We start from the raw sequence: 14,217 nt of genomic DNA, 5'->3' as shown, positions 1-14,217 counted from the left end.
TGTAAAGTATCAAAACTCATCAAAGTACAAGCTCACAATACTTGTACAGGATCAAACTTCATCAAAGTACAAGCTCTCACTACTTGTAAAGTATCAAAACTCATCAAAGTACAAGCTCTCACTACTTGTACAGTATCAAAACTTATCAACGTACAAGCTCTCCCTACTTGCACAGTATCAAAACTCATCAAAGTACAAGTTCTCACCACTTGTAAAGTATCAAAACTCATCAAAGTACAAGCTCTCACTACTTGTAAAGTATCAAAACTCATCAAAGTACAAGCTCTCACTACTTGTACAGTATCAAAACTTATCAACGTACAAGCTCTCACTACTTGCACAGTATCAAAACTCATCAAAGTACAAGTTCTCACCACTTGTAAAGTATCAAAACTCATCAAAGTACAAGCTTTCACTACTTGTAAAGTATCAAAACTCATCAAAGTACAAGCACTCACTACTTGTACAGTATCAAAACTGATCAAAGTACAAGCTCTCACTACTTGTACAGTATCAAAACTCATCAAACTACAAGCTCTCACTACTTGTAAAGTATCAAAACTCATCAAAGTACAAGCTCTCAGAACTTGCACAGGATCAAAACTCATGAAAGTACAAGCACCCACCACTTGTAAAGTATCAAAACTCATCAAAGTACAAGCTCTCAATACTTGTACAGGATCAAACTTCATCAAAGTACAAGCTCTCACTACTTGTACAGTATCAAAACTCATCAAAGTACAAGCTCTCACTACTTGTACAGTATCAAAACTCATCAAAGTACAAGCACTCTCTACTTGTAAAGTATCAAAACTCATCAAAGTACAAGCTCTCACTACTTGTACAGTATCACAACTCATCAAAGTACAAGTTCTCACTACATGTACAGTATCAAAACTCATCAAAGTACAAGCTCTCACTACTTGTACAGTATCAAAACTCATCAAAGTACAAGGTCTCACTACTTGTAAAGTATCAAAACTCATCAAAGTACAAGCTCTCACTACTTGTAAAGTATCAAATCTCATCAAAGTACAAGCACTCACTACTTGTTAAGTATCAAAACTCATCAAAGTACAAGCTCTCACTACTTGCACAGTATCAAACTTCATAAAAGTACAAGCTCTCACTACTTGTACAGTATCAAAACTGATCAAAGTACAAGCTCTCACTACTTGTAATGTATCAAAACTCATCAAACTACAAGCTCTCACTACTTGCACATTATCAAAACTCAGCAAAGTACAAGCTCTCACTACTTGTAAAGTATCAAAACTCATCAAATTACAAGCACTCACTACTTGCAAAGTATCAAAACTCATCAAAGTACAAGCTCTCACTACTTGTAAAGTATCAAAACTCATCAAAGTACAAGCTCTCACTACTTGCACATTATCAAAACTCATCAAAGTTCAAGCACTCACTGCTTGTAAAGTATCAAAACTCATCAATGTACAAGCTCTCACTACTTGTACAGTATCAAAACTCATCAAAGTACAAGTTCTCACTACTTGTAAAGTATCAAAACACATCAAAGTACAAGCTCTCACTACTTGTAAAGAATCAAAACTCATCAAAGTACAAGCACTCACTACTGTACAGTATCAAAACTTATCAAAGTACAACCTCTCACTACTTGCAAAGTATCAATACTCATGAAAGTACAGGCTCTCACTACTTGCACAGTATCAAAACTGATCCAAGTAAAGGCTCTCACTACACGTACAGTATCGAAACTCATCAAAGTACAAGCTCTCACTGCTTGCACAGTATCAAAACTCATCAACGTGCAACCTCTCACTATTTGCACAGTATCAAAACGCATCAAAGTACAAGCTCTCACTACAGTACAGAATCAAAATTCATCAAAGTGCAAGCTCTCACTACTTGCGCAGTATCAAAACGCATCAAAATACAAGCTCTCACTACAATACAGAATCAAAATTCATCAAAGTGCAAGCTCTCACTACTTGCACAGGATTAAAACGCATCAAAGTACAAGCTCTCACTACAGTACGGAATCAAAATTCATCAAAGTGCAAGCTCTCACTCCTTGCACAGCATCAAAACTAATCAAAGTGCAAGCTCTTACGACAAGTACGGTATCAAAACTCATCAAAGTACAAGCACTCACTACTTGTAAAGTATCAAAACTCATCAAAGTACAAGCACTCACTACTTGTAAAGTATCAAAACTCATCAAAGTACAAGCTCTCACTACTTGTACAGTATCAAAATTCATCAAAGGACAAGCTCTCACTACTTGTACAGTATCAAAACTAATCAAAGTACAAGTTCTCACTACTTGTAAAGTATCAAAACTCATCAAAGTACAAGCTCTCACTACTTGTAAAGTATCAAAACTCATCAAAGTACAAGCACTCACTACTTGTAAAGTATCAAAACTCATCAAAGTACAAGCTCTCACTACTTGTAAAGTATCAAAACTCATCAAAGTACAAGCTCTCACTACTTGTACAGTATCAAAACTTATCAACGTACAAGCTCTCCCTACTTGCACAGTATCAAAACTCATCAAAGTACAAGTTCTCACCACTTGTAAAGTATCAAAACTCATCAAAGTACAAGCTTTCACTACTTGTAAAGTATCAAAACTCATCAAAGTACAAGCACTCACTACTTGTACAGTATCAAAACTGATCAAAGTACAAGCTCTCACTACTTGTACAGTATCAAAACTCATCAAACTACAAGCTCTCACTACTTGTAAAGTATCAAAACTCATCAAAGTACAAGCTCTCAGAACTTGCACAGGATCAAAACTCATGAAAGTACAAGCACCCACCACTTGTAAAGTATCAAAACTCATCAAAGTACAAGCTCACAATACTTGTACAGGATCAAACTTCATCAAAGTACAAGCTCTCACTACTTGTACAGTATCAAAACTCATCAAAGTACAAGCTCTCACTACTTGTAATGTATCAAAACTCATCAGAGTACAAGTTCTCACTACTTGCACATTATCAAAACTCATCAAAGTACAAGCTCTCACTACTTGCACAGTATTAAAACTCATCAAAGTACAAGTTCTCACTACTTGGAAAGTATCAAAACTCATCAAAGTACAAGCTCTCACCACTTGTAAAGTATGAAAACGCATCAAAATACAAGCACTCACTACTTGTAAAGTATCAAAACTCATCAAAGTACAAGCTCCCACCACTTGTAAAGTATCAAAACTCATCAAAGTACAAGCTCTCACGACTTGCACATGATCAAAACTCATCAAAGTTACAGCTCTCACTACTTGCACAGTATCAAAACTCATCAAAGTACAAGCTCTCACTACTTGCACAGTATCAAAACTCATCAAAGTACAAGCTCACACTACTTGCACATTATCAAAACTCATCAAAGTACAAGCTCTCACTATTTGCACAGTATTAAAACTCATCAAAGTACAAGCTCTCACTACTAGTAATGTATCAAAACTCATCAAAGTACAAGCACTCACTACTTGTAAAGTATCAAAACTCATCAAAGTACAAGCTCTCACTACTTGTAAAGTATCAAAACTCATCAAAGTACAAGCTCTCACTACTTGCACATTATCAAAACTCATCAAAGTTCAAGCACTCACTACTTGTAAAGTATCAAAACTCATCAAAGTACAAGCACTCACTACTGTACAGTATCAAAACTCATCAAAGTACAACCTCTCACTACTTGCAAAGTATCAATACTCATGAAAGTACAGGCTCTCACTACTTGCACAATATCAAAACTGATCCAAGTACAGGCTCTCACTACACGTACAGTATCGAAACTCATCAAAGTACAAGCTCTCACTGCTTGCACAGTATCAAAACTCATCAAGGTGCAACCTCTCACTATTTGCACAGTATCAAAATGCATCAAAGTACAAGCTCTCACTACAGTACAGAATCAAAATTCATCAAAGTGCAAGCTCTCACTACTTGCGCAGTATCAAAACGCATCAAAGTACAAGCTCTCACTACAGTACAGAATCAAAATTCATCAAAGTGCAAGCTCTCACTACTTGCACAGGATTAAAACGCATCAAAGTACAAGCTCTCACTGCAGTACGGAATCAAAATTCATCAAAGTGCAAGCTCTCACTACTTGCACAGGATTAAAACGCATCAAAGTACAAGCTCTCACTACAGTACGGAATCAAAATTCATCAAAGTGCAAGCTCTCACTCCTTGCACAGCATCAAAACTAATCTACGTACAAGGTCTTACGACAAGTACGGTATCAAAACTCATCAAAGTACAAGCACTCACTACTTGCACAGTATTAAAACTCATCAAAGTGCAAGCTCTCACTACTTGCACATTATCAAAACTCATCAAAGTACAAGCTCTCACTACTTGCACATTATCAAAACTCATCAACGTACAAGCTCTCACTACTTGCACAGTATCAAAACTCATCAAAGTACAAGTTCTCACTACTTGTAAAGTATCAAAACTCATCAAAGTACAAGCTTTCACTACTTGTAACGTATCAAAACTCATCAAAGTACAAGCACTCACTACTTGTACAGTATCAAATCTGATCAAAGTACAAGCTCTCACTACTTGCACATTATCAAAATTCATCAAAGTGCAAGCTCTCACTACTAGCACAGTATCAAAACTAATCAAAGTACAAGCTCTCACGACATGTACGGTATCAAAACTCATCAAAGTACAAGCACTCACTACTTGTAAAGTATCAAAAATCATCAAAGTACAAGCTCTCACTACTTGTACAGTATCAAAACACATCAAAGCACAAGCTCTCACTACTTGTACAGTATCAAAATTCATCAAAGTACAAGCTCTCACTACTTGCACAGTATCAAAACTCATCAAAGTACAAGTTCTCACTACTTGTAAAGTATCAAATCTCATCAAAGTACAAGCTCTCACTACTTGTAAAGGATCAAAACTCATCAAAGTACAAGCACTCACTACTTGTAAAGTATCAAAATTCATCAAAATACAAGCTCTCACTACTTGCACAGTATCAAAACTCATCAAAGTACAAGTTCTCACTACTTGTAAAGTATCAAAACTCATCAAAGTACAAGCTCTCACTACTGGTAAAGGATCAAAACTCATCAAAGTACAAGCACTCACTACTTGTAAAGTATCAAAACTCATCAAAGTACAATCTCTCACTACTTGTAAAGTATCAAAACTCATCAAAGTACAAGCTCTCACTACTTGTAAAGTATCAAAACTCATCAAAGTACAAGCACCCACCACTTGTAAAGTATCAAAACTCATCAAAGTACAAGCTCTCAATACTTGTACAGGATCAAACTTCATCAAAGTACAAGCTCTCACTACTTGTACAGTATCAAAACTCATCAAAGTACAAGCACTCTCTACTTGTAAAGCATCAAAACTCATCAAAGTACAAGCTCTCACTACTTGTACAGTATCACAACTCATCAAAGTACAAGTTCTCACTACATGTACAGTATCAAAACTCATCAAAGTACAAGCTCTCACTACTTGTACAGTATCAAAACTCATCAAAGTACAAGGTCTCACTACTTGTAAAGTATCAAAACTCATCAAAGTACAAGCTCTCACTACTTGTAAAGTATCAAATCTCATCAAAGTACAAGCTCTCACTGCTTGTAAAGTATCAAAACTCATCAAAGTACAAGCACTCACTACTTGTTAAGTATCAAAACTCATCAAAGTACAAGCTCTCACTACTTGCACAGTATCAAACTTCATAAAAGTACAAGCTCTCACTCCTTGTACAGTATCAAAACTGATCAAAGTACAAGCTCTCACTACTTGTAATGTATCAAAACTCATCAAACTACAAGCTCTCACTACTTGCACATTATCAAAACTCAGCAAAGTACAAGCTCTCACTACTTGTAAAGTATCAAAACTCATCAAATTACAAGCACTCACTACTTGCAAAGTATCAAAACTCATCAAAGTACAAGCTCTCACTACTTGTAAAGTATCAAAACTCATCAAAGTACAAGCTCTCACTACTTGCACATTATCAAAACTCATCAAAGTTCAAGCACTCACTGCTTGTAAAGTATCAAAACTCATCAATGTACAAGCTCTCACTACTTGTACAGTATCAAAACTCATCAAAGTACAAGTTCTCACTACTTGTAAAGTATCAAAACACATCAAAGTACAAGCTCTCACTACTTGTAAAGAATCAAAACTCATCAAAGTACAAGCACTCACTACTGTACAGTATCAAAACTTATCAAAGTACAACCTCTCACTACTTGCAAAGTATCAATACTCATGAAAGTACAGGCTCTCACTACTTGCACAGTATCAAAACTGATCCAAGTACAGGCTCTCACTACACGTACAGTATCGAAACTCATCAAAGTACAAGCTCTCACTGCTTGCACAGTATCAAAACTCATCAACGTGCAACCTCTCACTATTTGCACAGTATCAAAACGCATCAAAGTACAAGCTCTCACTACAGTACAGAATCAAAATTCATCAAAGTGCAAGCTCTCACTACTTGCGCAGTATCAAAACGCATCAAAATACAAGCTCTCACTACAGTACAGAATCAAAATTCATCAAAGTGCAAGCTCTCACTACTTGCACAGGATTAAAACGCATCAAAGTACAAGCTCTCACTACAGTACGGAATCAAAATTCATCAAAGTGCAAGCTCTCACTCCTTGCACAGCATCACAACTAATCAAAGTGCAAGCTCTTACGACAAGTACGGTATCAAAACTCATCAAAGTACAAGCACTCACTACTTGTAAAGTATCAAAACTCATCAAAGTACAAGCACTCACTACTTGTAAAGTATCAAAACTCATCAAAGTACAAGCTCTCACTACTTGTACAGTATCAAAATTCATCAAAGGACAAGCTCTCACTACTTGTACAGTATCAAAACTAATCAAAGTACAAGTTCTCACTACTTGTAAAGTATCAAAACTCATCAAAGTACAAGCTCTCACTACTTGTAAAGTATCAAAACTCATCAAAGTACAAGCACTCACTACTTGTAAAGTATCAAAACTCATCAAAGTACAAGCTCTCACTACTTGTAAAGTATCAAAACTCATCAAAGTACAAGCTCTCACTACTTGTACAGTATCAAAACTTATCAACGTACAAGCTCTCCCTACTTGCACAGTATCAAAACTCATCAAAGTACAAGTTCTCACCACTTGTAAAGTATCAAAACTCATCAAAGTACAAGCTTTCACTACTTGTAAAGTATCAAAACTCATCAAAGTACAAGCACTCACTACTTGTACAGTATCAAAACTGATCAAAGTACAAGCTCTCACTACTTGTACAGTATCAAAACTCATCAAACTACAAGCTCTCACTACTTGTAAAGTATCAAAACTCATCAAAGTACAAGCTCTCAGAACTTGCACAGGATCAAAACTCATGAAAGTACAAGCACCCACCACTTGTAAAGTATCAAAACTCATCAAAGTACAAGCTCACAATACTTGTACAGGATCAAACTTCATCAAAGTACAAGCTCTCACTACTTGTACAGTATCAAAACTCATCAAAGTACAAGCTCTCACTACTTGTAATGTATCAAAACTCATCAGAGTACAAGTTCTCACTACTTGCACATTATCAAAACTCATCAAAGTACAAGCTCTCACTACTTGCACAGTATTAAAACTCATCAAAGTACAAGTTCTCACTACTTGGAAAGTATCAAAACTCATCAAAGTACAAGCTCTCACCACTTGTAAAGTATCAAAACGCATCAAAATACAAGCACTCACTACTTGTAAAGTATCAAAACTCATCAAAGTACAAGCTCCCACCACTTGTAAAGTATCAAAACTCATCAAAGTACAAGCTCTCACGACTTGCACATGATCAAAACTCATCAAAGTTACAGCTCTCACTACTTGCACAGTATCAAAACTCATCAAAGTACAAGCTCTCACTACTTGCACAGTATCAAAACTCATCAAAGTACAAGCTCACACTACTTGCACATTATCAAAACTCATCAAAGTACAAGCTCTCACTATTTGCACAGTATTAAAACTCATCAAAGTACAAGCTCTCACTACTAGTAATGTATCAAAACTCATCAAAGTACAAGCACTCACTACTTGTAAAGTATCAAAACTCATCAAAGTACAAGCTCTCACTACTTGTAAAGTATCAAAACTCATCAAAGTACAAGCTCTCACTACTTGCACATTATCAAAACTCATCAAAGTTCAAGCACTCACTACTTGTAAAGTATCAAAACTCATCAAAGTACAAGCACTCACTACTGTACAGTATCAAAACTCATCAAAGTACAACCTCTCACTACTTGCAAAGTATCAATACTCATGAAAGTACAGGCTCTCACTACTTGCACAATATCAAAACTGATCCAAGTACAGGCTCTCACTACACGTACAGTATCGAAACTCATCAAAGTACAAGCTCTCACTGCTTGCACAGTATCAAAACTCATCAAGGTGCAACCTCTCACTATTTGCACAGTATCAAAATGCATCAAAGTACAAGCTCTCACTACAGTACAGAATCAAAATTCATCAAAGTGCAAGCTCTCACTACTTGCGCAGTATCAAAACGCATCAAAGTACAAGCTCTCACTACAGTACAGAATCAAAATTCATCAAAGTGCAAGCTCTCACTACTTGCACAGGATTAAAACGCATCAAAGTACAAGCTCTCACTGCAGTACGGAATCAAAATTCATCAAAGTGCAAGCTCTCACTCCTTGCACAGCATCAAAACTAATCTAAGTACAAGGTCTTACGACAAGTACGGTATCAAAACTCATCAAAGTACAAGCACTCACTACTTGCACATTATCAAAACTCATCAAAGTACAAGCTCTCACTACTTGCACATTATCAAAACTCATCAACGTACAAGCTCTCACTACTTGCACAGTATCAAAACTCATCAAAGTACAAGTTCTCACTACTTGTAAAGTATCAAAACTCATCAAAGTACAAGCTTTCACTACTTGTAAAGTATCAAAACTCATCAAAGTACAAGCACTCACTACTTGTACAGTATCAAATCTGATCAAAGTACAAGCTCTCACTACTTGCACATTATCAAAATTCATCAAAGTGCAAGCTCTCACTACTAGCACAGTATCAAAACTAATCAAAGTACAAGCTCTCACGACATGTACGGTATCAAAACTCATCAAAGTACAAGCACTCACTACTTGTAAAGTATCAAAAATCATCAAAGTACAAGCTCTCACTACTTGTACAGTATCAAAACACATCAAAGCACAAGCTCTCACTACTTGTACAGTATCAAAATTCATCAAAGTACAAGCTCTCACTACTTGCACAGTATCAAAACTCATCAAAGTACAAGTTCTCACTACTTGTAAAGTATCAAATCTCATCAAAGTACAAGCTCTCACTACTTGTAAAGGATCAAAACTCATCAAAGTACAAGCACTCACTACTTGTAAAGTATCAAAATTCATCAAAATACAAGCTCTCACTACTTGCACAGTATCAAAACTCATCAAAGTACAAGTTCTCACTACTTGTAAAGTATCAAAACTCATCAAAGTACAAGCTCTCACTACTGGTAAAGGATCAAAACTCATCAAAGTACAAGCACTCACTACTTGTAAAGTATCAAAACTCATCAAAGTACAATCTCTCACTACTTGTAAAGTATCAAAACTCATCAAAGTACAAGCTCTCACTACTTGTAAAGTATCAAAACTCATCAAAGTACAAGCACCCACCACTTGTAAAGTATCAAAACTCATCAAAGTAAAAGCTCTCAATACTTGTACAGGATCAAACTTCATCAAAGTACAAGCTCTCACTACTTGTACAGTATCAAAACTCATCAAAGTACAAGCACTCTCTACTTGTAAAGTATCAAAACTCATCAAAGTACAAGCTCTCAATACTTGTACAGGATCAAACTTCATCAAAGTACAAGCTCTCACTACTTGTACAGTATCAAAACTCATCAAAGTACAAGCACTCTCTACTTGTAAAGTATCAAAACTCATCAAAGTACAAGCTCTCACTACTTGTACAGTATCACAACTCATCAAAGTACAAGTTCTCACTACATGTACAGTATCAAAACTCATCAAAGTACAAGCTCTCACTACTTGTACAGTATCAAAACTCATCAAAGTACAAGGTCTCACTACTTGTAAAGTATCAAAACTCATCAAAGTACAAGCTCTCACTACTTGTAACGTATCAAATCTCATCAAAGTACAAGCTCTCACTGCTTGTAAAGTATCAAAACTCATCAAAGTACAAGCACTCACTACTTGTTAAGTATCAAAACTCATCAAAGTACAAGCTCTCACTACTTGCACAGTATCAAACTTCATAAAAGTACAAGCTCTCACTACTTGTACAGTATCAAAACTGATCAAAGTACAAGCTCTCACTACTTGTAATGTATCAAAACTCATCAAACTACAAGCTCTCACTACTTGCACATTATCAAAACTCAGCAAAGTACAAGCTCTCACTACTTGTAAAGTATCAAAACTCATCAAATTACAAGCACTCACTACTTGCAAAGTATCAAAACTCATCAAAGTACAAGCTCTCACTACTTGTAAAGTATCAAAACTCATCAAAGTACAAGCTCTCACTACTTGCACATTATCAAAACTCATCAAAGTTCAAGCACTCACTGCGTGTAAAGTATCAAAACTCATCAATGTACAAGCTCTCACTACTTGTACAGTATCAAAATTCATCAAAGTACAAGCTCTCACTACTTGTACAGTATCAAAACTCATCAAAGTACAAGTTCTCACTACTTGTAAAGTATCAAAACACATCAAAGTACAAGCTCTCACTACTTGTAAAGAATCAAAACTCATCAAAGTACAAGCACTCACTACTGTACAGTATCAAAACTTATCAAAGTACAACCTCTCACTACTTGCAAAGTATCAATACTCATGAAAGTACAGGCTCTCACTACTTGCACAGTATCAAAACTGATCCAAGTACAGGCTCTCACTACACGTACAGTATCGAAACTCATCAAAGTACAAGCTCTCACTGCTTGCACAGTATCAAAACTCATCAACGTGCAACCTCTCACTATTTGCACAGTATCAAAACGCATCAAAGTACAAGCTCTCACTACAGTACAGAATCAAAATTCATCAAAGTGCAAGCTCTCACTACTTGCGCAGTATCAAAACGCATCAAAATACAAGCTCTCACTACAGTACAGAATCAAAATTCATCAAAGTGCAAGCTCTCACTACTTGCACAGGATTAAAACGCATCAAAGTACAAGCTCTCACTACAGTACGGAATAAAAATTCATCAAAGTGCAAGCTCTCACTCCTTGCACAGCATCAAAACTAATCAAAGTGCAAGCTCTTACGACAAGTACGGTATCAAAACTCATCAAAGTACAAGCACTCACTACTTGTAAAGTATCAAAACTCATCAAAGTACAAGCACTCACTACTTGTAAAGTATCAAAACTCATCAAAGTACAAGCTCTCACTACTTGTACAGTATCAAAATTCATCAAAGGACAAGCTCTCACTACTTGTACAGTATCAAAACTAATCAAAGTACAAGTTCTCACTACTTGTAAAGTATCAAAACTCATCAAAGTACAAGCTCTCACTACTTGTAAAGTATCAAAACTCATCAAAGTACAAGCACTCACTACTTGTAAAGTATCAAAACTCATCAAAGTACAAGCTCTCACTACTTGTAAAGTATCAAAACTCATCAAAGTACAAGCTCTCACTACTTGTACAGTATCAAAACTTATCAACGTACAAGCTCTCCCTACTTGCACAGTATCAAAACTCATCAAAGTACAAGTTCTCACCACTTGTAAAGTATCAAAACTCATCAAAGTACAAGCTTTCACTACTTGTAAAGTATCAAAACTCATCAAAGTACAAGCACTCACTACTTGTACAGTATCAAAACTGATCAAAGTACAAGCTCTCACTACTTGTACAGTATCAAAACTCATCAAACTACAAGCTCTCACTACTTGCACATTATCAAAATTCATCAAAGTGCAAGCTCTCACTACTAGCACAGTATCAAAACTAATCAAAGTACAAGCTCTCACGACATGTACGGTATCAAAACTCATCAAAGTACAAGCACTCACTACTTGTAAAGTATCAAAAATCATCAAAGTACAAGCTCTCACTACTTGTACAGTATCAAAACTCATCAAAGTACAAGCTCTCACTACTTGCACAGTATCAAAACTCATCAAAGTACAAGTTCTCACTACTTGTAAAGTATCAAAACTCATCAAAGTACAAGCTTTCACTACTTGTAAAGTATCAAAACTCATCAAAGTACAAGCACTCACTACTTGTACAGTATCAAATCTGATCAAAGTACAAGCTCTCACTACTTGCACATTATCAAAATTCATCAAAGTGCAAGCTCTCACGACATGTACGGTATCAAAACTCATCAAAGTACAAGCACTCACTACTTGTAAAGTATCAAAAATCATCAAAGTACAAGCTCTCACTACTTGTACAGTATCAAAACACATCAAAGCACAAGCTCTCACTACTTGTACAGTATCAAAATTCATCAAAGTACAAGCTCTCACTACTTGCACAGTATCAAAACTCATCAAAGTACAAGTTCTCACTACTTGTAAAGTATCAAATCTCATCAAAGTACAAGCTCTCACTACTTGTAAAGGATCAAAACTCATCAAAGTCCAAGCACTCACTACTTGTAAAGTATCAAAATTCATCAAAATACAAGCTCTCACTACTTGCACAGTATCAAAACTCATCAAAGTACAAGTTCTCACTACTTGTAAAGTATCAAAACTCATCAAAGTACAAGCTCTCACTACTGGTAAAGGATCAAAACTCATCAAAGTACAAGCACTCACTACTTGTAAAGTATCAAAACTCATCAAAGTACAAGCTCTCACTACTTGTAAAGTATCAAAACTCATCAAAGTACAGGCTCTCACTACTTGTAAAGTATCAAAACTCATCAAAGTACAAGCACCCACCACTTGTAAAGTATCAAAACTCATCAAAGTACAAGCTCTCAATACTTGTACAGGATCAAACTTCATCAAAGTACAAGCTCTCACTACTTGTACAGTATCAAAACTCATCAAAGTACAAGCACTCTCTACTTGTAAAGTACCAAAACTCATCAAAGTACAAGCTCTCACTACTTGTACAGTATCACAACTAATCAAAGTACAAGTTCTCACTACATGTACAGTATCAAAACTCATCAAAGTACAAGCTCTCACTACTTGTACACTATCAAAACTCATCAAAGTACAAGGTCTCACTACTTGTAAAGTATCAAAACTCATCAAAGTACAAGCTCTCACTACTTGTAAAGTATCAAAACTCATCAAAGTACAAGCTCTCACTGCTTGTAAAGTATCAAAACTCATCAAAGTACAAGCACTCACTACTTGTTAAGTATCAAAACTCATCAAAGTACAAGCTCTCACTACTTGCACAGTATCAAACTTCATAAAAGTACAAGCTCTCACTACTTGTAATGTATCAAAACTCATCAAACTACAAGCTCTCACTACTTGCACATTATCAAAACTCATCAAAGTACAAGCTCTCACTACTTGTAAAGTATCCAAACTCATCAAATTACAAGCACTCACTACTTGTAAAGTATCAAAACTCATCAAAGTACAAGCTCTCACTACTTGTAAAGTATCAAAACTCATCAAAGTACAAGCTCTCACTACTTGCACATTATCAAAACTCATCAAAGTTCAAGCACTCACTACTTGTAAAGTATCAAAACTCATCAATGTACAAGCTCTCACTACTTGTACAGTATCAAAATTCATCAAAGTACAAGCTCTCACTACTTGTACAGTATCAAAACTCATCAAAGTACAAGTTCTCACTACTTGTAAAGTATCAAAACACATCAAAGTACAAGCTCTCACTACTTGTAAAGAATCAAAACTCATCAAAGTACAAGCACTCACTACTGTACAGTATCAAAACTTATCAAAGTACAACCTCTCACTACTTGCAAAGTATCAATACTCATGAAAGTACAGGCTCTCACTACTTGCACAGTATCAAAACTGATCCAAGTACAGGCTCTCACTACACGTACAGTATCGAAACTCATCAAAGTACAAGCTCTCACTGCTTGCACAGTATCAAAACTCATCAACGTGCAACCTCTCACTATTTGCACAGTATCAAAACGCATCAAAGTACAAGCTCTCACTACAG

Source organism: Heterodontus francisci, chromosome 9 (genome assembly GCF_036365525.1).
Source record: "Heterodontus francisci isolate sHetFra1 chromosome 9, sHetFra1.hap1, whole genome shotgun sequence".
Classification (NCBI taxonomy): Eukaryota; Metazoa; Chordata; class Chondrichthyes; order Heterodontiformes; family Heterodontidae; genus Heterodontus; species Heterodontus francisci.
Note: the sequence above shows the minus strand (reverse complement) of the source record.